The sequence below is a fragment of the Balaenoptera borealis genome (genome assembly GCF_965194805.1).
Source record: "Balaenoptera borealis genome assembly, contig: HAP1_SCAFFOLD_2464, whole genome shotgun sequence".
NCBI lineage: Eukaryota > Metazoa > Chordata > Mammalia > Artiodactyla > Balaenopteridae > Balaenoptera > Balaenoptera borealis.
Window position 1 is genome coordinate 10,917 of NW_028121861.1, and position 26,100 is coordinate 37,016.

The 26,100-nt window shown below is 46.4% G+C and overlaps 1 long non-coding RNA gene across 1 annotated transcript; it reads right to left on the reverse strand.

The window, feature by feature from the left end:
• On the reverse strand, positions 1–25,537 carry LOC309622398. Its single transcript, XR_014240827.1, has 3 exons — positions 25,410–25,537; positions 12,714–12,851; positions 1–155 (listed from the first exon to the last, which is right to left on the reverse strand). It is a non-coding gene; the product is annotated as an uncharacterized lncRNA (long non-coding RNA).
• Positions 25,538–26,100: the final 563 nt, after the last annotated feature.

Below are 26,100 nucleotides of genomic sequence, written 5' to 3' on the forward strand. Positions count from 1 at the left end.
GGGAGCATCTCACTTACCAGGGACTGACTTCTCCCTTGATTCCTCTGTAGTGATGGAGACTTCCCCGCTGATGAAAAATTCCCTGGGATTGCAACCTCCAAGCCAGACAGCTTTCCTATGGAATGACAGAGAACTTGTCAAGGTGAAACACCAGTCTGCGGGAGAAAGGGAGGAAGAGAATGATGGAAATCGTTTCTGGGAAACTATTTTTACATTATGTGTTGTTTGTTCCCGGTAAATAAACTGAAATCTTCTTAACAGTACAACAAAATCTAAACCACTAAAGCCAACAATACAGGAGTATAACGTTCGAAAAAAATTTCTTTGGCTGCGCAGCATGTGGGATCTTAGCTCCCCAACCAGGGATTGAACCCACGCCTGCTGCATTGGAAGCGCAGAGTCTTCACCACGGGACCACCGGGGAAGTCCCAGGACTATCACTTTTAAAGGAGAAGGTACAAACCCCTCGGTTCTATGAACTGGAGATTTTTAGTAAGAAGTCAATATATTTGTTGTTAGGCACATTTTATGTTAGGCTGTCTCCCTGCACAGGATGCAGGCGCCTTGAGAATGGAAGTCATATCCCTCTATAGTACGTCCCTCTTCTTTCTGCTTTGCAGTTTGCTGCTCCACTTGTTCAACCCCACCTAGTAATAACCTATACTTCCCTTGTTCCTGTTTTCCCATCTGGAAAACAGACAAAAGGCAACCAAACAACGCAAAGGTCTCAACAAATAAGGGATATCCAAAACCAGAGATGGCCAGAACTTCTGTACCCCTGATGAAATAGTCCTCATACAAAACCTGATAATCAAATTCCTTAATGCTAGGAATCACAGTGAAAAATAGTATCTGAACTGACTTCTGTCAGATGAGTGAGAACTAAGGTTAATTCAGTGTATCTGAAGCATAGAAAGTGAGGGCAAAAGTGGCACAAGATGGGGCTAGAGAAGCAGAGAGGATTCTAGACCACGCAGAGTCTTAAAGGCCAACAGTGTGTTTTCTATTCTCAAAACAATGCTTGTGAGCGATGTTTATGAGCAACGTTCCAACTTGCTTTGAAGGTTTCTTGTGTGAAGAGTGGATTGGAAGGAAACAAGATATATGGACACCAGTTAGGACCTAATCGCAACAGACAGGCAAGTTCAGTATTAGGAAGTTGAGGAAGAGCTGGCTGACAGATTCCAAAGAAATTCAGGAGATGAACTGAAGCGGGCTTAATGGGGTAGGAGATGGAGGAAAGGAAGGTCTTAGGGAATTCAAGGGTTTACTGCACACATGAGCAAAGTCTCAAAATTAATCATTTGAACGTACAGAGGCGGATCTCCCAAATGACACCGGTTAGGAAGCAACGGTACGCCCTTTAGAATTCCTAGAGACAACACAAATCAACTGTTTCGATGGAAAATTCGGCGGGACTCTTGATTTCCATGGGAATACAGAGAAAAGAGACACTGATCTGGCTTGCAGGTATATTTAGGAAGCTGTTAGCCGGACATCACCTACTAGTATCATGTAAGTAGGCCGTCCGAAGTAGGAAGCTTAGGGGAAAAACCTGGAGGAAAACTTAAAAGCTTAAGCCACACCTCTACACTACACCACCTTTCACAATTTCTTCTCAGATAAGCATCATCCCCATCAGTGAAGAAACTCGTTCGTACCTCATAATAGGAAAAACAGGCCTAAAGATTCAATGTGTGTCTTGGGAGGTCCCATCTATGCGATATCTTCCTGGGACCAGAAAAGGCCCCAGGAAGATCCATCTCTGCACCCCTGAAAGCTTACCACCAAGGAAAATGACTAGGTCCATAGATTTCCTCCCTCAAACCAGCTTACCTCACACATAGATCATTAGCAACTCCGCCCTTACTCACATTATCACAGTCACAAGAGTGGTTAGGGAGAAAAGCACTAACCAGGGGAACTAAAACAGAGGCAATCCAGGCCAAGCTGGGCTGGTGGCAGATATCTTGCTCCTTACGCTCGGGTGCATAATGCGACTCACCACAGTGCCTTTTTCACAGACCCTTTTGAACGTTTCTCCACAGAATCCAACAGCTCAAGTTAGTTCATGACGCTTCAAGGTCAACAATCGTCAAGAGAAAAACATGCAATATGTCTTACAATGTTGGATTCCTTACAAACAGGACAAGGAGATAACCATGTAGACAAAACCAGAGCATTTGAAAACATCTGTATTCTACAAACACACCAGTGAATGCTATAAATAAGGTACTATGACATAAAACAAAATGAAAACTAGATGTGAGACTGTTCTCTTCAGTGTACAGACTTCATGGCAGTTGCTGCACACTATCTAGCTACTTAGATCTTTAACTCTCTGTTCTGTTAATACCAAATGAGGCCCAAGTGTGTCAACCTGTTTCCCACAGAAACCAAAAAGTCTACATGCATCTCTTTTCTCCTGTGCCCTTTCACCTTACCTGCTCCCAATTCTCCACCAACGTCCTCCTCTTTCTCTAATTATTCTCCTCTTCATTTTGCTTGGCCTTGCCCCCAAGCATGCAAGACAGAGAGTCCTAGAGGTCCAAGATTCTAGAGTGGCTGTTTGCAAGGCGGAGGAGATTACAGTAACTGCCACACTGTATATACTTCTGTGCAAAGAAAAAGGGACAGTGTTCAGAATGTCTCTCACATATAACAAGAGCTGGAGATGGCAGGATACCTGTGTGGCCCAAGGAACTAGAGCTAGCAAATTATGGGCCAAACAATTGCAACCAAAGGCTGGAAGAGGAAAGGTCTGCAACCAGCTCTGTCTCCTAGCTCTCTGGTATTTGCTGCCAACGGGCAGAGTCTATTTCGTGAAGCATCAAGCACTGAAAAGAAGACTCCTGCTGCTGGAAGTTGACAGGAAGTAACGTCCAATGCAAGATCAAGGCTTGTCCTCGAAGCAATGCCCATAATGGAAGAAAAAAAAAAAAGAGAAAGCGGAAGAGAAATGTTAAGTCGCAAGTCCAACCTGGCCCCCAGCCTAGCCCAGCCCAAGGAAGGTAGGAGTCAAGGAGAAGAAACTGAAAGAGAAGAGCCTTGGACCACAACATTCTCCACAAGGTACACTCAAGAAACTTCACCCTACTCTTGAACCAAGTTACAAAGAGAGCTTCTTAATCCCTACTTTGGCTCCTTAAAAGCTGCTATCAGTTCACTCATTAGACACATCTGATTTCAGAACAACTGTAATAGTTCAAACTAGATGGCTCTTTCCTTCCTAAGGATTATTAATTAAAGAAGATCTATATAGCTCTAAGTATATGATACATAAAATAGAATACTCTGTAGAATATAAGTAACTCTTAGTTCAGTGTATTAATGAACGTCTGTAAGAAATGTGGCAATGATTTCCCTAATGGAAGAGCCTGGGGGAGGTAAATCTGTCTTCTAGGATTTCCTCCTCCCCAAAGCTCAGAAACTCAGGTGTTGTTTTAGCTCTCCTACACTCTCTTCACCCAAGCCCGCCTTCCTGTTGGGGATCGGACCTCCCTATTGGCTCTCTCATACCTTTCAACTGCCTGCTTTGTGACATCACTCTCCTCCCAAACCTACTACCACTTGGTAGAGCCTTGGGGTTTCCGTGGAGCTGTTTGGACCAGTAACCAGTGACCTCTGTACTGGACACGTGCGCCGTTCAGCTGCAGCCACTCAGACATCCTCTAGTGTTGTCTCCTCATCCCTTGTACCTGCAGTGGATGCTTCCTCTTCTCTGACCATGTCAGGTAAGAAAAGAAACTTTGGAAAGTTTTGCGTTCGATTTCTTTTGCCCCTAAATTGAGTAGGAGATTCAAAATAGCATGGAATAATGAGGGAAAGTATTGAACTACAAGTCTGGAGACCTAATTTCACTTTTGACTTTGACGTTTACTATCTGTGTGACTTTGGACAAATCACTGGCTGTCTCACAAAGCCTGTTGCTTTCCTTAACTGTTACGTTAGGATACCACATTGGGTTGATCACTCTGATCCCCTTCTTTTCCAGTATTGAGCCTTAAAGGGTACCCATGTAGAAAACGAAATCAGACACTTCTCAAGAGTGTTTCAACAGAAACACAGAAAAGCCAGGGGACATAGAAAACTAGCAATATATACCAAGATGTTTCATCTCTAATGGTCTCCCTCCACTAGGATTTCGACTAGTTGAAAAGAGAGAATAGGGAGAGAGGATGGAGAGTACTGGGCTCTACAGGGAGGCACAGAGTCGAGCGTAAGGAAGTTTAGGACGGTTTTCATTAGCACAGGCCAACAGGCACCAAGAGATGGGAGAAAATGTAAGAATGAAGAGGGAAAGCATAGAGGAGCTCTCAAGAAAAACGGAGTTTGCAATGGAATGCTGATGGGAACCAAAGATTTTCAATTAAAGCAGAAACAGCACAGAGGGAAACCTGCTCAGAGCAGGGCAAAACCAAGTTGATGGTAGCAAACCCTTACATTAACAGACTTAAGAAGGAAAGTAAGGCCAGAACAGGGGATCACCGGGAAAGGCAGCTTATCAGAAAAGTCATACTCCGTTTTCTTTCTTTTATTGCCTCTCTGAATACAGTTGGCCACTTGACAGTTTTGAATATAAACATTTTAGAAATACGTTTTAGAAATGATGCCTCCTATAAACAAGCAACCACAGTGGTTATCTAGGGGGCTGCTTTTCAGTGTTTTATTCTTTCTAATTTTTAAACTAGGTAGACATTTCACCAATTCAACATTTTAAGTGATATCTTCTAAATTGAATCAGAAGGACTATTTTCCTTGGTGTGATATGTAGGTTCTAAGGCAAGGCTGCTTTTCATTTTTACAGTTATTTCCTTCCTAACACAGAGAGCACATTGATCAACAGCCATCGTTCGCTTGTAGAGCTTAGCTACCGAAGAAGAAGAAGAAGAAGAAGAAAAAGTCAAGCCCCACATCTCTAATTCCCCCCCCCCACTTAGGGAATTCCCTGGCGGTCCAGTGCTTAGGACTCGGTGCTTTCACGGCCAGGGCCACGCGGCGCGGCCAAAGAAACAAAACAAACAAACATCCACGTTTATCGAAAACCATATTGTGGAGTCCTGTGGATTTTCTTACATTTGAAAATCTTTTTTAATTGGATTCTAGGCATGATGGTTTTTTGAGGTTTTGGGATGCCATCTTCTTGGATGCTGAAGATGATTCTAATCTAAGTTCTAGGATAAATCCAAAAACCTTCCTGATACATTTTAAGCTTCCTTTCTGCTTATTATATAAGCTATATTCATTGAAATATATATTTCTCCTAGGCTTAATACCTCTTACTTGCTGGGTAAAAATATGAAGGAGCACAATAATGAAACTCTTTTACACTTATTATTTTGCTGTCTGCTTCGTACCGGTTTTCATTGAAATACTTGTCTATATGTGTTGTGGCTACCTATACATGCACATTTATTGCATTCTGTTGCTTGTTATGCATTTTTTACTGACATACCTTCTCTGTCTGTATGCATTGGCTAGGAATTCATTCACCTCTATCACCTCCATCGTGTCTTCTGGTTAATAGTATTCACTAAAATAGAGTGGGCAAAATTCACTTTCATAATATTGCATGGATGGTACAGAATGCCATTTGTTAGTAAATTCATTAGGCTTCGATACTTGCCACATACCCCAGTTTTCATTAATATCTATGGATTTCTTTTTCGTTAACGTAATATGCTTGTCATGATTTTTCTTTGTCTTTCTAGAACTTATTGTATCTTCCTCCATATAAATCATACGCAACAGATCAGCTTATTCATCTATTAATTATTACTGCTATTATTATTGGTGGTGGTGTTATAACCACTTTATAGGTGAGGAATCTGAAGTAATCAGATAACTTTTCCCTTTCCAAAAGCACTTAAGAAATCCACTTTCGGGTAATCATTTTGAGGTAGGATGAGAAACCGGGCTTGAAGAGGGCAAAAATGACTCTTTCAATTCACCAGTTGGACTGAGCTGTACGTCACCTCTAGGTAATAGCGTGGGAACTGCACAAGCAAAGGGAGACACCGAAGACGACAATGGTAATAGCCGTACTGTTTTCTAATGGACAAAAAAAATGCCTATATTATAAGTTCTATTTCTCCGGCTTTCTGGCAGTATCATGCTCAGAGTGGAGTCCTGGCAAGGAAGTCAGGATACTTAGGTTCTGAAACCTGGTAATGATACTAACATAATGAGAGAACTTGAACAAGTCAACCCGACCTCTCTGAGCCTCAGTTTCCTTACTCACGAAATGAGACTGAGAACATCGAAGTTCTCTAAGGGCCTCCTAGTTCTAAAATGCTTCCAGTCTAGGAAATAGCATAGAAGTCAATACGAGTGCAGGCTGAAGGGAAAGACAGGGCAGGGAGAAGGTTGCTTCCAGCCTAGAGAACAATCTCTGAACCACACCACTTGGCTCTTCTGCCCGTCTGTGCCCAAGATGGGAGCACAGGCAGTTAATAGAGAAGAGTGGAAAACTGCTCAGTCCTTACAGCCATCATCAACTGTCTGATTTTGGGTTTCTCAGGAAGTAGTGATAGTAGAGGTGTCCTGATAGCAAGAACCTTCAGATGATGCCGTTCCTCAAACGTAGTGAGAATTTCTCAACCTCCCTGAGTTTTTCATGACCCTCTTGTTCTTACAGAAAATTTCCAACATCCATCTCTACTTGGAACTCTAAATTCTCTGCAGCATTCTCCTCCTGTGGTGAGCAATGCAACTTCCCTAACACGAAGCGTCTGCAACTTCTCCAGAGTCTCTGCCCCTGCCGTCAGTTCGGCATCGGCTACTGGTACCCCTTTCCAGACACTCATGGGTAGTGCCTACCTTTACCAACATTCTAGCACGACTATGTTATCTGGAGTTACTGACCACAGCCAGATCTCCACTTCAGCTGCTTCCTATCCAGGTGTTCTTGAGTGGGACATCACAGCAAGCACTGAAAAGAATTCTTCTTCACTCGGAGACTTTACTCTGGCACTCACTGACCGCCACACAGCTGCCTCCTCCATGTTTCTGGCAGCCCAGTATGATAAAACTTCAGACGCCAAGAACATGGTCCCTCTACATCCATCGCTTTCTGCCAGCCTTGCTCAGGGAACACCATCTCAGATTCCAAATCAGGGGCAGAGCCGCCTGCCACTTCCCTGCCAGGAAGGGAGCCAGGTATATTACTATAACCAAGGCACACTGGGGTCTTTACTGTATGGAGAACTTGGCTCCTGCCCGCAATCCTACGGCTCGGCGTCACACACAGGAAGTCGGGCCTCTGGGCAACCAGAAATGGGAATGGGACCGAAGGAGATTCAGCCCACAAATATCCGACCACCAGCTTCCACCTCTGCAGTCTGCCACCCTGTGTCTGCTCAACGCATCACAGAAACAAGTTTTCAAGGTGAGTATAACAAACGCCAGAGAAAGTTGAAGAATGAGGTCGGCATTCAAAAATGGGGTCAAATCGACAGCTGGGAAGGGGTGTAGAGGCAGGTAGAATTCAGATCCTGAGCCTTTAATAACCACTACCTTCGCTCAGTGCCCTCTGTTTTTAGACTCTCTATGAGAACACCTAGGGCTTCCCTGGTGGCGCCGTGGTTAAGAATCCGCCTGCCAATGCAATGCGGGGGACACGGGTTCGAGCCCTGGTCTGCGAAGATCCCACATGCCGTGCAGCAACTAAGCGCATGTGCCACAGCGACGGAGCCTGCATTCTAGAGCCCGTGAGCCTCAACTACCGAAGCCCACGTGCCTACAGCCCATGCTCCGCAACAAGAGAAGCCACCGCGATGAGAAGCCCGCACACCGCAACCAAGAGTAGCCCCCGCTAGCCGCCAACTAGAGAAAGCCCGTGCACAGCAATGAGAGACCCAGTGCAGCCAAAAACATAAATACGTAGAATAAATAAGTTCAAACAGTAAATAAATACATAAACATAAATTACAAAAAAAAAAGAACACCTAATGCAGGTGGGACGGTGGGAGGGCCACTGTAGAGGTCATCTATGCTACATGTACAAGAACCCCGAGAGCACACCAATCGGTACCACACTTTTCACTGCTGTAGCCGATCGTTCCCCCTGTACTGCCACACTGTAGCACTCCCTTCCCTCATCTACTGCTATAGTCTCTTCGGAAGGTGTTTCAGAACTCTTGTTATGAGAGTGCCAGTTGAACTGTCCTCACTTCCTTCATTTATACCAGGATTGAAGACCTTGTGGTCCGAGATCCTGTCCAGAGAGCAAGCAGGCTAAGACTCTGTCTTTGTTGATGTATTTCATCAGCAAGGGCTCTACCCCCTCTCCTAGTTCATGGTGTGACGTGTTCTTGGCCTCTCGGGAAAGTGGGGAGAATGGAAAGGACCCTATATGAGAATGCTAGGCTTTGTAAAACATTTCAGGTTTTTAAAAATAAGACTCATTTTGTATTGGACTTATAAACAGTCCTATGAAATACAAAGCGAGCCGAGAATCAGCGACAGGAAAGGCTCACCAGTAAGAATTACAACAGTCACCGCTTACCTCGTAGCATAGGGCACTGTCCGTGATCCTTAAGAAGAGTTAGTAGAAATGCCTTGCCCATCTTGCCCCTGAACCCCTTGAAAGGTACACGACTGCTGTGTTGGTGTTTAGGGGGAGCATCTCACTTACCAGGGACTGACTTCTCCCTTGATCCCTTTGTAGGGATGGAGACCTCCCCGCTGGTGATGAAAAATTCCCTGGGATTGCAACCTCCAAGCCAGACGTTTTGTGTGACACAAAGTCAAGAACTCCCCAAGTCCTGCAGTAGCAGAAACAGCCACATACTTGAGAGTAACCCACCATCTGAACTTGGGGACATTTCAGTGACAGCTCCAGTCCAGAGTGCCAGGCGTCTCCTGGCCCTGCCTCCAGCTCCAAGCCAGGGACAAATAGAGAGTAAGCACGTGGATGATATCAAAACCAAGCTTTCAAAGCCTCTGGATGCCTACCAGATCCCAACAGAGAACCAAGATCCTCCACTACTCCCTTTAGGAATCCCTGATATTCACCAGCCGCTGGCCTGCACCGATCCCCTCAGCCAAGAGGAGCAGCCTGGTTCTGAAAATGCTGATCTGGGAGAGAACAGCCGGAGTCGTCAGGACCTAGGGACACTTGAAAATGGGATTGAACCTAGCAGTGGTCTTGCAGACATTACTACACTGGCGGAGGATATTCACCTTCCCCAGCTCTTTAATCCTTTGAAAGATCTTGATCAATCCCAAGGTCCCAACGTGATCAAAGCTAAAGACACCAGAGCCATTAAGGTGAATCAGGTGCAGGAAAAGCCAAGTGTCATAAAGGTTCCCTCTGATCAACCCAGGAAGAACAAACAGAAAGCCTCTGAGCCTATCAGTGGCGCTCCCAAGGCCAAAATCCAGCCAAAGAATCCAGAGTGCCTGTTAGGGGGAGAAGTGGTTATATGCCACGCTGCAGTCAGTGACAGGGCTCCTGTGAACACGGCCAAGCACTCTCAAGGCAAACCTCAGAAAGCTGCATCCAGAAAGATCAGCAAAACTAAGAGCCACGGGCAGGAAAAGACCAAAAGGACCAGAGGGAGAAACAAGGCTGAGGAGAACAAGCAGTCAGGGAACAAAGTCAAGGCAGAAGAGAAGCCAGCAATCCCCCACACGAAGCGAAAGGAACACCAAACTGAGCTTCTCCAACAGAGCTTTCAAAAGCCTCGAACCTCCCTTGGCGTGCGCATGCTGGAGTCTGTGAAGGTTCTTCATGCGCTGGGGAAGAAGAATGAGACGAAAACTGGGCTCTCTTCCTGTCGGCTCTTGGGAAAGTCAAGCAACCCCAAAGACCCCCAGCCACCCCCAGCTATCCAGCCATGGCGGCATACCCCACGTGAGGGGAAGGGTCCTGAGAAAACGCAAGTCCAAGCCCAGAAACCAGACAGCAGTGCTGAAACAGAGTGTCCGTCTCCAGCCCAGTATGAGCGGCCTCCTCCTGGGAAGGTCAAGTTGATACCTCTGCCTTTTTCTGCCTGGGACAAGCCTCAAGCTCGACCCGCTCCTCGGAGGCCACAGTCTCTGGCCTCACATCGGCCTGCTGGGGCTTACCGTGCCCAGCCTGGTTCTACTGACTCAGCTCAACCTGCTGCAGCCAATTCATCCCAGCCAGCTCCTGCCTCTTTGCCAGGCCCCGCCAAACCAGCTCAGCCAACTGTGACCAACCCAACCCAACCGGCTTGGCCCAACCATACCCAGCCTCGTGTCCCTCAGTCTGCTGCTCCTAGGCCTGCACCCTCCAAAACTTCATCTGGCGCTCCTCTCCAGCGGGAGCCTGTTCCCCCTGCTGTGAATAAGCGCCAGTCCCCACCCAAGCTCCAAACCCACTTTCTACTCCAAGACTTCAGCAAGCAACGAGTTCCATGGAGGGAACCCAACGTGCCTGAGCCAGTCATGTCAAAGCCCATCGAACAAGAGCAGAGGCCAGAGCGAGAGGCCATGAAGAGGCGGGCTCAACAACAACGGGAGAATGCTGCCAGATACACCTCTTCGGGCAAGCTGCAATTTTTCACCGAGAGGGAAAACGAAATGGAAATTGCCGACTACTACGGATACGTCAAGTGAGAGCTGCTAGGATTCTTGGTGCCACCTTGGCTACCAGCTGTTCTTCCATACACAGGTAAGACAGGTATAGAACTGAATAAGTAAATGGAATACAATTAATAGACGAGTAACAAACCTTTCGAATTTTCAGATGCTGCTAACTGGGGCGTGAGAAAGGAAGGACTGAAAGTTGGATGGGAGAATGAAGGAAAGGGGTAAAAACTGAGCAAAGAGGAAGGAACTTGGCCCAGGGCTAGGAAGGCCAAAAGAGACGTATGGATTTAGGAAAGGAAGCAGGAGCGAGGATGAAATGGCAGAAGTAAAAAGCAGGGTCAGAGGTCTGGGTTGAAAGAACACAATTGGAGTAGAGTTGAAGGTGACCGAAGATGAGTCTAGGTTTACTAGGAGAAATAGAAAAAGTCTCTCGGGGACGCTGGCCTTAAGTCTCACAACCACCAGATAGGTATTTCAGAAAACAAGAGGTTCAGGACACATCTCTGAAAGGTCTGAGTTGCCTTATTCAGGTGTGACTGTAGTGGGGGAATAGGGAAATCTACCAGAGAAGTGGCTAGGGCTCAGAGTTATCCTAGGGGCAGCTGACGACAGGGGCAGAGCCAAGGGAACTGCTGGATCAGGAGGCCCACGAACAAAGCAGGGGCATAGCCGCCTGTCACTTCCCTGCCAGGAAGGAAGCCAGGTATATTACTGTAACCAAGGCACACTGGGGTCTTTACTGTATGGAGAACTTGGCTCCTGCCCGCAATCCTACGGCTCGGCGTCACACACAGGAAGTAGGGCCTCTGGGCAACCAGAAATGGGAATGGGACTGAAGGAGATTCAGCCCACAAATATCCGACCACCAGCTTCCACCTCTGCAGTCTGCCACCCTGTGTCTGCTCAACGCATCACAGAAACAAGTTTTCAAGGTGAGTATACAGACGGCAGAGAAAAGTTGAACAATGAGGTCGGCATTCAAAAATGGGGTCAAATCGACAGCTGGGAAGGGGTGTAGAGACAGGTAGAATTTAGATCCTGAGCCTTTAATAACCACTACCTTCTCTCAGTGCTCTCTGTTTTTAGACTCTATATGAGAACACCTAGGGCTTCCCTGGTGGCGCCTGCCAATGCAGGGGACACGGGTTCGAGCCCTGGTCTGCGAAGATCCCACATGCCGTGCAGCAACTAAGCGCATGTGCCACGACGACGGAGCCTGCATTCTAGAGCCCGTGAGCCTCAACTACCGAAGCCCACGTGCCTACAGCCCATGCTCCGCAACAAGAGAAGCCACCGCGATGAGATGCCCGCACACCGCAACCGAGAGTAGCCCCCGCTAGCCGCCAACTAGAGAAAGCCCGTGCACAGCAATGAGAGACCCAGTGCAGCCAAAAACATAAATACGTAGAATAAATAAGTTCAAACAGTAAATAAATACATAAACATAAATTACAAAAAAAAAGAACACCTAATGCAGGTGGGAAGGTGGGAGGGCCACCGTAGAGGTCATCTATGCTACATGTACAAGAACCCCGAGAGCACACCAATCGGTACCACACTTTTCACTGCTGTAGCCGATCGTTCCCCCTGTACTGCCACACTGTAGCACTCCCTTCCCTCATCTACTGCTATAGTCTCTTCGGAAGGTGTTTCCGAACTCTTGTTATGAGAGTGCCAGTTGAACTGTCCTCACTTCCTTCATTTATACCAGGATTGAAGACCTTGTGGTCCGAGATCCTGTCCAGAGAGCAAGCAGGCTAAGGCTCTGTCTTTGTTGATGTATTTCATCAGAAAGGGCTCTACCCCCTCTCCTAGTTCATGGTGTGAAGTGTTCTTGGCCTCTCGGGAAAGTGGGGAGAATGGAAAGGACCCTATATGAGAATGCTAGGCTCTGTAAAACATTTCAGGTTTTTAAAAATAAGACTCATTTTGTATTGGACTGACAACAGTCCTATGAAATACAAAGAAAGCCGAGAATCAGTGACAGGAAAGGATCACCAGTAAGAACTACAGCAGTCACCGCTTACCTCGTAGCATAGGGCACTGTCCGTGATCCTTAAGAAGAGTTAGTAGAAATGCCTTGCCCATCTTGCCCCTGAACCCCTTGAAAGGTACACGACTGCTGTGTTGGTGTTTAGGGGGAGCATCTCACTTACCAGGGACTGACTTCTCCCTTGATTCCTCTGTAGTGATGGAGACTTCCCCGCTGATGAAAAATTCCCTGGGATTGCAACCTCCAAGCCAGACAGCTTTCCTATGGAATGACAGAGAACTTGTCAAGGTGAAACACCAGTCTGCGGGAGAAAGGGAGGAAGAGAATGATGGAAATCGTTTCTGGGAAACTATTTTTACATTATGTGTTGTTTGTTCCCGGTAAATAAACTGAAATCTTCTTAACAGTACAACAAAATCTAAACCACTAAAGCCAACAATACAGGAGTATAACGTTCGAAAAAAATTTCTTTGGCTGCGCAGCATGTGGGATCTTAGCTCCCCAACCAGGGATTGAACCCACGCCTGCTGCATTGGAAGCGCAGAGTCTTCACCACGGGACCACCGGGGAAGTCCCAGGACTATCACTTTTAAAGGAGAAGGTACAAACCCCTCGGTTCTATGAACTGGAGATTTTTAGTAAGAAGTCAATATATTTGTTGTTAGGCACATTTTATGTTAGGCTGTCTCCCTGCACAGGATGCAGGCGCCTTGAGAATGGAAGTCATATCCCTCTATAGTACGTCCCTCTTCTTTCTGCTTTGCAGTTTGCTGCTCCACTTGTTCAACCCCACCTAGTAATAACCTATACTTCCCTTGTTCCTGTTTTCCCATCTGGAAAACAGACAAAAGGCAACCAAACAACGCAAAGGTCTCAACAAATAAGGGATATCCAAAACCAGAGATGGCCAGAACTTCTGTACCCCTGATGAAATAGTCCTCATACAAAACCTGATAATCAAATTCCTTAATGCTAGGAATCACAGTGAAAAATAGTATCTGAACTGACTTCTGTCAGATGAGTGAGAACTAAGGTTAATTCAGTGTATCTGAAGCATAGAAAGTGAGGGCAAAAGTGGCACAAGATGGGGCTAGAGAAGCAGAGAGGATTCTAGACCACGCAGAGTCTTAAAGGCCAACAGTGTGTTTTCTATTCTCAAAACAATGCTTGTGAGCGATGTTTATGAGCAACGTTCCAACTTGCTTTGAAGGTTTCTTGTGTGAAGAGTGGATTGGAAGGAAACAAGATATATGGACACCAGTTAGGACCTAATCGCAACAGACAGGCAAGTTCAGTATTAGGAAGTTGAGGAAGAGCTGGCTGACAGATTCCAAAGAAATTCAGGAGATGAACTGAAGCGGGCTTAATGGGGTAGGAGATGGAGGAAAGGAAGGTCTTAGGGAATTCAAGGGTTTACTGCACACATGAGCAAAGTCTCAAAATTAATCATTTGAACGTACAGAGGCGGATCTCCCAAATGACACCGGTTAGGAAGCAACGGTACGCCCTTTAGAATTCCTAGAGACAACACAAATCAACTGTTTCGATGGAAAATTCGGCGGGACTCTTGATTTCCATGGGAATACAGAGAAAAGAGACACTGATCTGGCTTGCAGGTATATTTAGGAAGCTGTTAGCCGGACATCACCTACTAGTATCATGTAAGTAGGCCGTCCGAAGTAGGAAGCTTAGGGGAAAAACCTGGAGGAAAACTTAAAAGCTTAAGCCACACCTCTACACTACACCACCTTTCACAATTTCTTCTCAGATAAGCATCATCCCCATCAGTGAAGAAACTCGTTCGTACCTCATAATAGGAAAAACAGGCCTAAAGATTCAATGTGTGTCTTGGGAGGTCCCATCTATGCGATATCTTCCTGGGACCAGAAAAGGCCCCAGGAAGATCCATCTCTGCACCCCTGAAAGCTTACCACCAAGGAAAATGACTAGGTCCATAGATTTCCTCCCTCAAACCAGCTTACCTCACACATAGATCATTAGCAACTCCGCCCTTACTCACATTATCACAGTCACAAGAGTGGTTAGGGAGAAAAGCACTAACCAGGGGAACTAAAACAGAGGCAATCCAGGCCAAGCTGGGCTGGTGGCAGATATCTTGCTCCTTACGCTCGGGTGCATAATGCGACTCACCACAGTGCCTTTTTCACAGACCCTTTTGAACGTTTCTCCACAGAATCCAACAGCTCAAGTTAGTTCATGACGCTTCAAGGTCAACAATCGTCAAGAGAAAAACATGCAATATGTCTTACAATGTTGGATTCCTTACAAACAGGACAAGGAGATAACCATGTAGACAAAACCAGAGCATTTGAAAACATCTGTATTCTACAAACACACCAGTGAATGCTATAAATAAGGTACTATGACATAAAACAAAATGAAAACTAGATGTGAGACTGTTCTCTTCAGTGTACAGACTTCATGGCAGTTGCTGCACACTATCTAGCTACTTAGATCTTTAACTCTCTGTTCTGTTAATACCAAATGAGGCCCAAGTGTGTCAACCTGTTTCCCACAGAAACCAAAAAGTCTACATGCATCTCTTTTCTCCTGTGCCCTTTCACCTTACCTGCTCCCAATTCTCCACCAACGTCCTCCTCTTTCTCTAATTATTCTCCTCTTCATTTTGCTTGGCCTTGCCCCCAAGCATGCAAGACAGAGAGTCCTAGAGGTCCAAGATTCTAGAGTGGCTGTTTGCAAGGCGGAGGAGATTACAGTAACTGCCACACTGTATATACTTCTGTGCAAAGAAAAAGGGACAGTGTTCAGAATGTCTCTCACATATAACAAGAGCTGGAGATGGCAGGATACCTGTGTGGCCCAAGGAACTAGAGCTAGCAAATTATGGGCCAAACAATTGCAACCAAAGGCTGGAAGAGGAAAGGTCTGCAACCAGCTCTGTCTCCTAGCTCTCTGGTATTTGCTGCCAACGGGCAGAGTCTATTTCGTGAAGCATCAAGCACTGAAAAGAAGACTCCTGCTGCTGGAAGTTGACAGGAAGTAACGTCCAATGCAAGATCAAGGCTTGTCCTCGAAGCAATGCCCATAATGGAAGAAAAAAAAAAAAGAGAAAGCGGAAGAGAAATGTTAAGTCGCAAGTCCAACCTGGCCCCCAGCCTAGCCCAGCCCAAGGAAGGTAGGAGTCAAGGAGAAGAAACTGAAAGAGAAGAGCCTTGGACCACAACATTCTCCACAAGGTACACTCAAGAAACTTCACCCTACTCTTGAACCAAGTTACAAAGAGAGCTTCTTAATCCCTACTTTGGCTCCTTAAAAGCTGCTATCAGTTCACTCATTAGACACATCTGATTTCAGAACAACTGTAATAGTTCAAACTAGATGGCTCTTTCCTTCCTAAGGATTATTAATTAAAGAAGATCTATATAGCTCTAAGTATATGATACATAAAATAGAATACTCTGTAGAATATAAGTAACTCTTAGTTCAGTGTATTAATGAACGTCTGTAAGAAATGTGGCAATGATTTCCCTAATGGAAGAGCCTGGGGGAGGTAAATCTGTCTTCTAGGATTTCCTCCTCCCCAAAGCTCAGAAACTCAGGTGTTGTTTTAGCTCTCCTACACTCTCTTCACCCAAGCCCGCCTTCCTGTTGGGGATCGGACCTCCCTATTGGCTCTCTCATACCTTTCAACTGCCTGCTTTGTGACATCACTCTCCTCCCAAACCTACTACCACTTGGTAGAGCCTTGGGGTTTCCGTGGAGCTGTTTGGACCAGTAACCAGTGACCTCTGTACTGGACACGTGCGCCGTTCAGCTGCAGCCACTCAGACATCCTCTAGTGTTGTCTCCTCATCCCTTGTACCTGCAGTGGATGCTTCCTCTTCTCTGACCATGTCAGGTAAGAAAAGAAACTTTGGAAAGTTTTGCGTTCGATTTCTTTTGCCCCTAAATTGAGTAGGAGATTCAAAATAGCATGGAATAATGAGGGAAAGTATTGAACTACAAGTCTGGAGACCTAATTTCACTTTTGACTTTGACGTTTACTATCTGTGTGACTTTGGACAAATCACTGGCTGTCTCACAAAGCCTGTTGCTTTCCTTAACTGTTACGTTAGGATACCACATTGGGTTGATCACTCTGATCCCCTTCTTTTCCAGTATTGAGCCTTAAAGGGTACCCATGTAGAAAACGAAATCAGACACTTCTCAAGAGTGTTTCAACAGAAACACAGAAAAGCCAGGGGACATAGAAAACTAGCAATATATACCAAGATGTTTCATCTCTAATGGTCTCCCTCCACTAGGATTTCGACTAGTTGAAAAGAGAGAATAGGGAGAGAGGATGGAGAGTACTGGGCTCTACAGGGAGGCACAGAGTCGAGCGTAAGGAAGTTTAGGACGGTTTTCATTAGCACAGGCCAACAGGCACCAAGAGATGGGAGAAAATGTAAGAATGAAGAGGGAAAGCATAGAGGAGCTCTCAAGAAAAACGGAGTTTGCAATGGAATGCTGATGGGAACCAAAGATTTTCAATTAAAGCAGAAACAGCACAGAGGGAAACCTGCTCAGAGCAGGGCAAAACCAAGTTGATGGTAGCAAACCCTTACATTAACAGACTTAAGAAGGAAAGTAAGGCCAGAACAGGGGATCACCGGGAAAGGCAGCTTATCAGAAAAGTCATACTCCGTTTTCTTTCTTTTATTGCCTCTCTGAATACAGTTGGCCACTTGACAGTTTTGAATATAAACATTTTAGAAATACGTTTTAGAAATGATGCCTCCTATAAACAAGCAACCACAGTGGTTATCTAGGGGGCTGCTTTTCAGTGTTTTATTCTTTCTAATTTTTAAACTAGGTAGACATTTCACCAATTCAACATTTTAAGTGATATCTTCTAAATTGAATCAGAAGGACTATTTTCCTTGGTGTGATATGTAGGTTCTAAGGCAAGGCTGCTTTTCATTTTTACAGTTATTTCCTTCCTAACACAGAGAGCACATTGATCAACAGCCATCGTTCGCTTGTAGAGCTTAGCTACCGAAGAAGAAGAAGAAGAAGAAGAAAAAGTCAAGCCCCACATCTCTAATTCCCCCCCCCCACTTAGGGAATTCCCTGGCGGTCCAGTGCTTAGGACTCGGTGCTTTCACGGCCAGGGCCACGCGGCGCGGCCAAAGAAACAAAACAAACAAACATCCACGTTTATCGAAAACCATATTGTGGAGTCCTGTGGATTTTCTTACATTTGAAAATCTTTTTTAATTGGATTCTAGGCATGATGGTTTTTTGAGGTTTTGGGATGCCATCTTCTTGGATGCTGAAGATGATTCTAATCTAAGTTCTAGGATAAATCCAAAAACCTTCCTGATACATTTTAAGCTTCCTTTCTGCTTATTATATAAGCTATATTCATTGAAATATATATTTCTCCTAGGCTTAATACCTCTTACTTGCTGGGTAAAAATATGAAGGAGCACAATAATGAAACTCTTTTACACTTATTATTTTGCTGTCTGCTTCGTACCGGTTTTCATTGAAATACTTGTCTATATGTGTTGTGGCTACCTATACATGCACATTTATTGCATTCTGTTGCTTGTTATGCATTTTTTACTGACATACCTTCTCTGTCTGTATGCATTGGCTAGGAATTCATTCACCTCTATCACCTCCATCGTGTCTTCTGGTTAATAGTATTCACTAAAATAGAGTGGGCAAAATTCACTTTCATAATATTGCATGGATGGTACAGAATGCCATTTGTTAGTAAATTCATTAGGCTTCGATACTTGCCACATACCCCAGTTTTCATTAATATCTATGGATTTCTTTTTCGTTAACGTAATATGCTTGTCATGATTTTTCTTTGTCTTTCTAGAACTTATTGTATCTTCCTCCATATAAATCATACGCAACAGATCAGCTTATTCATCTATTAATTATTACTGCTATTATTATTGGTGGTGGTGTTATAACCACTTTATAGGTGAGGAATCTGAAGTAATCAGATAACTTTTCCCTTTCCAAAAGCACTTAAGAAATCCACTTTCGGGTAATCATTTTGAGGTAGGATGAGAAACCGGGCTTGAAGAGGGCAAAAATGACTCTTTCAATTCACCAGTTGGACTGAGCTGTACGTCACCTCTAGGTAATAGCGTGGGAACTGCACAAGCAAAGGGAGACACCGAAGACGACAATGGTAATAGCCGTACTGTTTTCTAATGGACAAAAAAAATGCCTATATTATAAGTTCTATTTCTCCTGCTTTCTGGCAGTATCATGCTCAGAGTGGAGTCCTGGCAAGGAAGTCAGGATACTTAGGTTCTGAAACCTGGTAATGATACTAACATAATGAGAGAACTTGAACAAGTCAACCCGACCTCTCTGAGCCTCAGTTTCCTTACTCACGAAATGAGACTGAGAACATCGAAGTTCTCTAAGGGCCTCCTAGTTCTAAAATGCTTCCAGTCTAGGAAATAGCATAGAAGTCAATACGAGTGCAGGCTGAAGGGAAAGACAGGGCAGGGAGAAGGTTGCTTCCAGCCTAGAGAACAATCTCTGAACCACACCACTTGGCTCTTCTGCCCGTCTGTGCCCAAGATGGGAGCACAGGCAGTTAATAGAGAAGAGTGGAAAACTGCTCAGTCCTTACAGCCATCATCAACTGTCTGATTTTGGGTTTCTCAGGAAGTAGTGATAGTAGAGGTGTCCTGATAGCAAGAACCTTCAGATGATGCCGTTCCTCAAACGTAGTGAGAATTTCTCAACCTCCCTGAGTTTTTCATGACCCTCTTGTTCTTACAGAAAATTTCCAACATCCATCTCTACTTGGAACTCTAAATTCTCTGCAGCATTCTCCTCCTGTGGTGAGCAATGCAACTTCCCTAACACGAAGTGTCTGCAACTTCTCCAGAGTCTCTGCCCCTGCCGTCAGTTCGGCATCGGCTACTGGTACCCCTTTCCAGACACTCATGGGTAGTGCCTACCTTTACCAACATTCTAGCACGACTATGTTATCTGGAGTTACTGACCACAGCCAGATCTCCACTTCAGCTGCTTCCTATCCAGGTGTTCTTGAGTGGGACATCACAGCAAGCACTGAAAAGAATTCTTCTTCACTCGGAGACTTTACTCTGGCACTCACTGACCGCCACACAGCTGCCTCCTCCATGTTTCTGGCAGCCCAGTATGATAAAACTTCAGACGCCAAGAACATGGTCCCTCTACATCCATCGCTTTCTGCCAGCCTTGCTCAGGGAACACCATCTCAGATTCCAAATCAGGGGCAGAGCCGCCTGCCACTTCCCTGCCAGGAAGGGAGCCAGGTATATTACTATAACCAAGGCACACTGGGGTCTTTACTGTATGGAGAACTTGGCTCCTGCCCGCAATCCTACGGCTCGGCGTCATACACAGGAAGTCGGGCCTCTGGGCAACCAGAAATGGGAATGGGACCGAAGGAGATTCAGCCCACAAATATCCGACCACCAGCTTCCACCTCTGCAGTCTGCCACCCTGTGTCTGCTCAACGCATCACAGAAACAAGTTTTCAAGGTGAGTATAACAAACGCCAGAGAAAGTTGAAGAATGAGGTCGGCATTCAAAAATGGGGTCAAATCGACAGCTGGGAAGGGGTGTAGAGGCAGGTAGAATTCAGATCCTGAGCCTTTAATAACCACTACCTTCGCTCAGTGCCCTCTGTTTTTAGACTCTCTATGAGAACACCTAGGGCTTCCCTGGTGGCGCCGTGGTTAAGAATCCGCCTGCCAATGCAATGCGGGGGACACGGGTTCGAGCCCTGGTCTGCGAAGATCCCACATGCCGTGCAGCAACTAAGCGCATGTGCCACAACGACGGAGCCTGCATTCTAGAGCCCGTGAGCCTCAACTACCGAAGCCCACGTGCCTACAGCCCATGCTCCGCAACAAGAGAAGCCACCGCGATGAGAAGCCCGCACACCGCAACCAAGAGTAGCCCCCGCTAGCCGCCAACTAGAGAAAGCCCGTGCACAGCAATGAGAGACCCAGTGCAGCCAAAAACATAAATACGTAGAATAAATAAGTTCAAACAGTAAATAAATACATAAACATAAATTACAAAAAAAAAAGAACACCTAATGCAGGTGGGACGGTGGGAGGGCCACTGTAGAGGTCATCTATGCTACATGTACAAGAACCCCGAGAGCACACCAATCGGTACCACACTTTTCACTGCTGTAGCCGATCGTTCCCCCTGTACTGCCACACTGTAGCACTCCCTTCCCTCATCTACTGCTATAGTCTCTTCGGAAGGTGTTTCAGAACTCTTGTTATGAGAGTGCCAGTTGAACTGTCCTCACTTCCTTCATTTATACCAGGATTGAAGACCTTGTGGTCCGAGATCCTGTCCAGAGAGCAAGCAGGCTAAGACTCTGTCTTTGTTGATGTATTTCATCAGCAAGGGCTCTACCCCCTCTCCTAGTTCATGGTGTGACGTGTTCTTGGCCTCTCGGGAAAGTGGGGAGAATGGAAAGGACCCTATATGAGAATGCTAGGCTTTGTAAAACATTTCAGGTTTTTAAAAATAAGACTCATTTTGTATTGGACTTATAAACAGTCCTATGAAATACAAAGCGAGCCGAGAATCAGCGACAGGAAAGGCTCACCAGTAAGAATTACAACAGTCACCGCTTACCTCGTAGCATAGGGCACTGTCCGTGATCCTTAAGAAGAGTTAGTAGAAATGCCTTGCCCATCTTGCCCCTGAACCCCTTGAAAGGTACACGACTGCTGTGTTGGTGTTTAGGGGGAGCATCTCACTTACCAGGGACTGACTTCTCCCTTGATCCCTTTGTAGGGATGGAGACCTCCCCGCTGGTGATGAAAAATTCCCTGGGATTGCAACCTCCAAGCCAGACGTTTTGTGTGACACAAAGTCAAGAACTCCCCAAGTCCTGCAGTAGCAGAAACAGCCACATACTTGAGAGTAACCCACCATCTGAACTTGGGGACATTTCAGTGACAGCTCCAGTCCAGAGTGCCAGGCGTCTCCTGGCCCTGCCTCCAGCTCCAAGCCAGGGACAAATAGAGAGTAAGCACGTGGATGATATCAAAACCAAGCTTTCAAAGCCTCTGGATGCCTACCAGATCCCAACAGAGAACCAAGATCCTCCACTACTCCCTTTAGGAATCCCTGATATTCACCAGCCGCTGGCCTGCACCGATCCCCTCAGCCAAGAGGAGCAGCCTGGTTCTGAAAATGCTGATCTGGGAGAGAACAGCCGGAGTCGTCAGGACCTAGGGACACTTGAAAATGGGATTGAACCTAGCAGTGGTCTTGCAGACATTACTACACTGGCGGAGGATATTCACCTTCCCCAGCTCTTTAATCCTTTGAAAGATCTTGATCAATCCCAAGGTCCCAACGTGATCAAAGCTAAAGACACCAGAGCCATTAAGGTGAATCAGGTGCAGGAAAAGCCAAGTGTCATAAAGGTTCCCTCTGATCAACCCAGGAAGAACAAACAGAAAGCCTCTGAGCCTATCAGTGGCGCTCCCAAGGCCAAAATCCAGCCAAAGAATCCAGAGTGCCTGTTAGGGGGAGAAGTGGTTATATGCCACGCTGCAGTCAGTGACAGGGCTCCTGTGAACACGGCCAAGCACTCTCAAGGCAAACCTCAGAAAGCTGCATCCAGAAAGATCAGCAAAACTAAGAGCCACGGGCAGGAAAAGACCAAAAGGACCAGAGGGAGAAACAAGGCTGAGGAGAACAAGCAGTCAGGGAACAAAGTCAAGGCAGAAGAGAAGCCAGCAATCCCCCACACGAAGCGAAAGGAACACCAAACTGAGCTTCTCCAACAGAGCTTTCAAAAGCCTCGAACCTCCCTTGGCGTGCGCATGCTGGAGTCTGTGAAGGTTCTTCATGCGCTGGGGAAGAAGAATGAGACGAAAACTGGGCTCTCTTCCTGTCGGCTCTTGGGAAAGTCAAGCAACCCCAAAGACCCCCAGCCACCCCCAGCTATCCAGCCATGGCGGCATACCCCACGTGAGGGGAAGGGTCCTGAGAAAACGCAAGTCCAAGCCCAGAAACCAGACAGCAGTGCTGAAACAGAGTGTCCATCTCCAGCCCAGTATGAGCGGCCTCCTCCTGGGAAGGTCAAGTTGATACCTCTGCCTTTTTCTGCCTGGGACAAGCCTCAAGCTCGACCCGCTCCTCGGAGGCCACAGTCTCTGGCCTCACATCGGCCTGCTGGGGCTTACCGTGCCCAGCCTGGTTCTACTGACTCAGCTCAACCTGCTGCAGCCAATTCATCCCAGCCAGCTCCTGCCTCTTTGCCAGGCCCCGCCAAACCAGCTCAGCCAACTGTGACCAACCCAACCCAACCGGCTTGGCCCAACCATACCCAGCCTCGTGTCCCTCAGTCTGCTGCTCCTAGGCCTGCACCCTCCAAAACTTCATCTGGCGCTCCTCTCCAGCGGGAGCCTGTTCCCCCTGCTGTGAATAAGCGCCAGTCCCCACCCAAGCTCCAAACCCACTTTCTACTCCAAGACTTCAGCAAGCAACGAGTTCCATGGAGGGAACCCAACGTGCCTGAGCCAGTCATGTCAAAGCCCATCGAACAAGAGCAGAGGCCAGAGCGAGAGGCCATGAAGAGGCGGGCTCAACAACAACGGGAGAATGCTGCCAGATACACCTCTTCGGGCAAGCTGCAATTTTTCACCGAGAGGGAAAACGAAATGGAAATTGCCGACTACTACGGATACGTCAAGTGAGAGCTGCTAGGATTCTTGGTGCCACCTTGGCTACCAGCTGTTCTTCCATACACAGGTAAGACAGGTATAGAACTGAATAAGTAAATGGAATACAATTAATAGACGAGTAACAAACCTTTCGAATTTTCAGATGCTGCTAACTGGGGCGTGAGAAAGGAAGGACTGAAAGTTGGATGGGAGAATGAAGGAAAGGGGTAAAAACTGAGCAAAGAGGAAGGAACTTGGCCCAGGGCTAGGAAGGCCAAAAGAGACGTATGGATTTAGGAAAGGAAGCAGGAGCGAGGATGAAATGGCAGAAGTAAAAAGCAGGGTCAGAGGTCTGGGTTGAAAGAACACAATTGGAGTAGAGTTGAAGGTGACAGAAGATGAGTCTAGGTTTACTAGGAGAAATAGAAAAAGTCTCTCGGGGACGCTGGCCTTAAGTCTCACAACCACCAGATAGGTATTTCAGAAAACAAGAGGTTCAGGACACATCTCTGAAAGGTCTGAGTTGCCTTATTCAGGTGTGACTGTAGTGGGGGAATAGGGAAATCTACCAGAGAAGTGGCTAGGGCTCAGAGTTATCCTAGGGGCAGCTGACGACAGGGGCAGAGCCAAGGGAACTGCTGGATCAGGAGGCCCACGAACAAAGCAGGGGCATAGCCGCCTGTCACTTCCCTGCCAGGAAGGAAGCCAGGTATATTACTGTAACCAAGGCACACTGGGGTCTTTACTGTATGGAGAACTTGGCTCCTGCCCGCAATCCTACGGCTCGGCGTCACACACAGGAAGTAGGGCCTCTGGGCAACCAGAAATGGGAATGGGACTGAAGGAGATTCAGCCCACAAATATCCGACCACCAGCTTCCACCTCTGCAGTCTGCCACCCTGTGTCTGCTCAACGCATCACAGAAACAAGTTTTCAAGGTGAGTATACAGACGGCAGAGAAAAGTTGAACAATGAGGTCAGCATTCAAAAATGGGGTCAAATCGACAGCTGGGAAGGGGTGTAGAGACAGGTAGAATTTAGATCCTGAGCCTTTAATAACCACTACCTTCTCTCAGTGCTCTCTGTTTTTAGACTCTATATGAGAACACCTAGGGCTTCCCTGGTGGCGCCTGCCAATGCAGGGGACACGGGTTCGAGCCCTGGTCTGCGAAGATCCCACATGCCGTGCAGCAACTAAGCGCATGTGCCACGACGACGGAGCCTGCATTCTAGAGCCCGTGAGCCTCAACTACCGAAGCCCACGTGCCTACAGCCCATGCTCCGCAACAAGAGAAGCCACCGCGATGAGATGCCCGCACACCGCAACCGAGAGTAGCCCCCGCTAGCCGCCAACTAGAGAAAGCCCGTGCACAGCAATGAGAGACCCAGTGCAGCCAAAAACATAAATACGTAGAATAAATAAGTTCAAACAGTAAATAAATACATAAACATAAATTACAAAAAAAAAGAACACCTAATGCAGGTGGGAAGGTGGGAGGGCCACCGTAGAGGTCATCTATGCTACATGTACAAGAACCCCGAGAGCACACCAATCGGTACCACACTTTTCACTGCTGTAGCCGATCGTTCCCCCTGTACTGCCACACTGTAGCACTCCCTTCCCTCATCTACTGCTATAGTCTCTTCGGAAGGTGTTTCCGAACTCTTGTTATGAGAGTGCCAGTTGAACTGTCCTCACTTCCTTCATTTATACCAGGATTGAAGACCTTGTGGTCCGAGATCCTGTCCAGAGAGCAAGCAGGCTAAGGCTCTGTCTTTGTTGATGTATTTCATCAGAAAGGGCTCTACCCCCTCTCCTAGTTCATGGTGTGAAGTGTTCTTGGCCTCTCGGGAAAGTGGGGAGAATGGAAAGGACCCTATATGAGAATGCTAGGCTCTGTAAAACATTTCAGGTTTTTAAAAATAAGACTCATTTTGTATTGGACTGACAACAGTCCTATGAAATACAAAGAAAGCCGAGAATCAGTGACAGGAAAGGATCACCAGTAAGAACTACAGCAGTCACCGCTTACCTCGTAGCATAGGGCACTGTCCGTGATCCTTAAGAAGAGTTAGTAGAAATGCCTTGCCCATCTTGCCCCTGAACCCCTTGAAAGGTACACGACTGCTGTGTTGGTGTTTAGGGGGAGCATCTCACTTACCAGGGACTGACTTCTCCCTTGATTCCTCTGTAGTGATGGAGACTTCCCCGCTGATGAAAAATTCCCTGGGATTGCAACCTCCAAGCCAGACAGCTTTCCTATGGAATGACAGAGAACTTGTCAAGGTGAAACACCAGTCTGCGGGAGAAAGGGAGGAAGAGAATGATGGAAATCGTTTCTGGGAAACTATTTTTACATTATGTGTTGTTTGTTCCCGGTAAATAAACTGAAATCTTCTTAACAGTACAACAAAATCTAAACCACTAAAGCCAACAATACAGGAGTATAACGTTCGAAAAAAATTTCTTTGGCTGCGCAGCATGTGGGATCTTAGCTCCCCAACCAGGGATTGAACCCACGCCTGCTGCATTGGAAGCGCAGAGTCTTCACCACGGGACCACCGGGGAAGTCCCAGGACTATCACTTTTAAAGGAGAAGGTACAAACCCCTCGGTTCTATGAACTGGAGATTTTTAGTAAGAAGTCAATATATTTGTTGTTAGGCACATTTTATGTTAGGCTGTCTCCCTGCACAGGATGCAGGCGCCTTGAGAATGGAAGTCATATCCCTCTATAGTACGTCCCTCTTCTTTCTGCTTTGCAGTTTGCTGCTCCACTTGTTCAACCCCACCTAGTAATAACCTATACTTCCCTTGTTCCTGTTTTCCCATCTGGAAAACAGACAAAAGGCA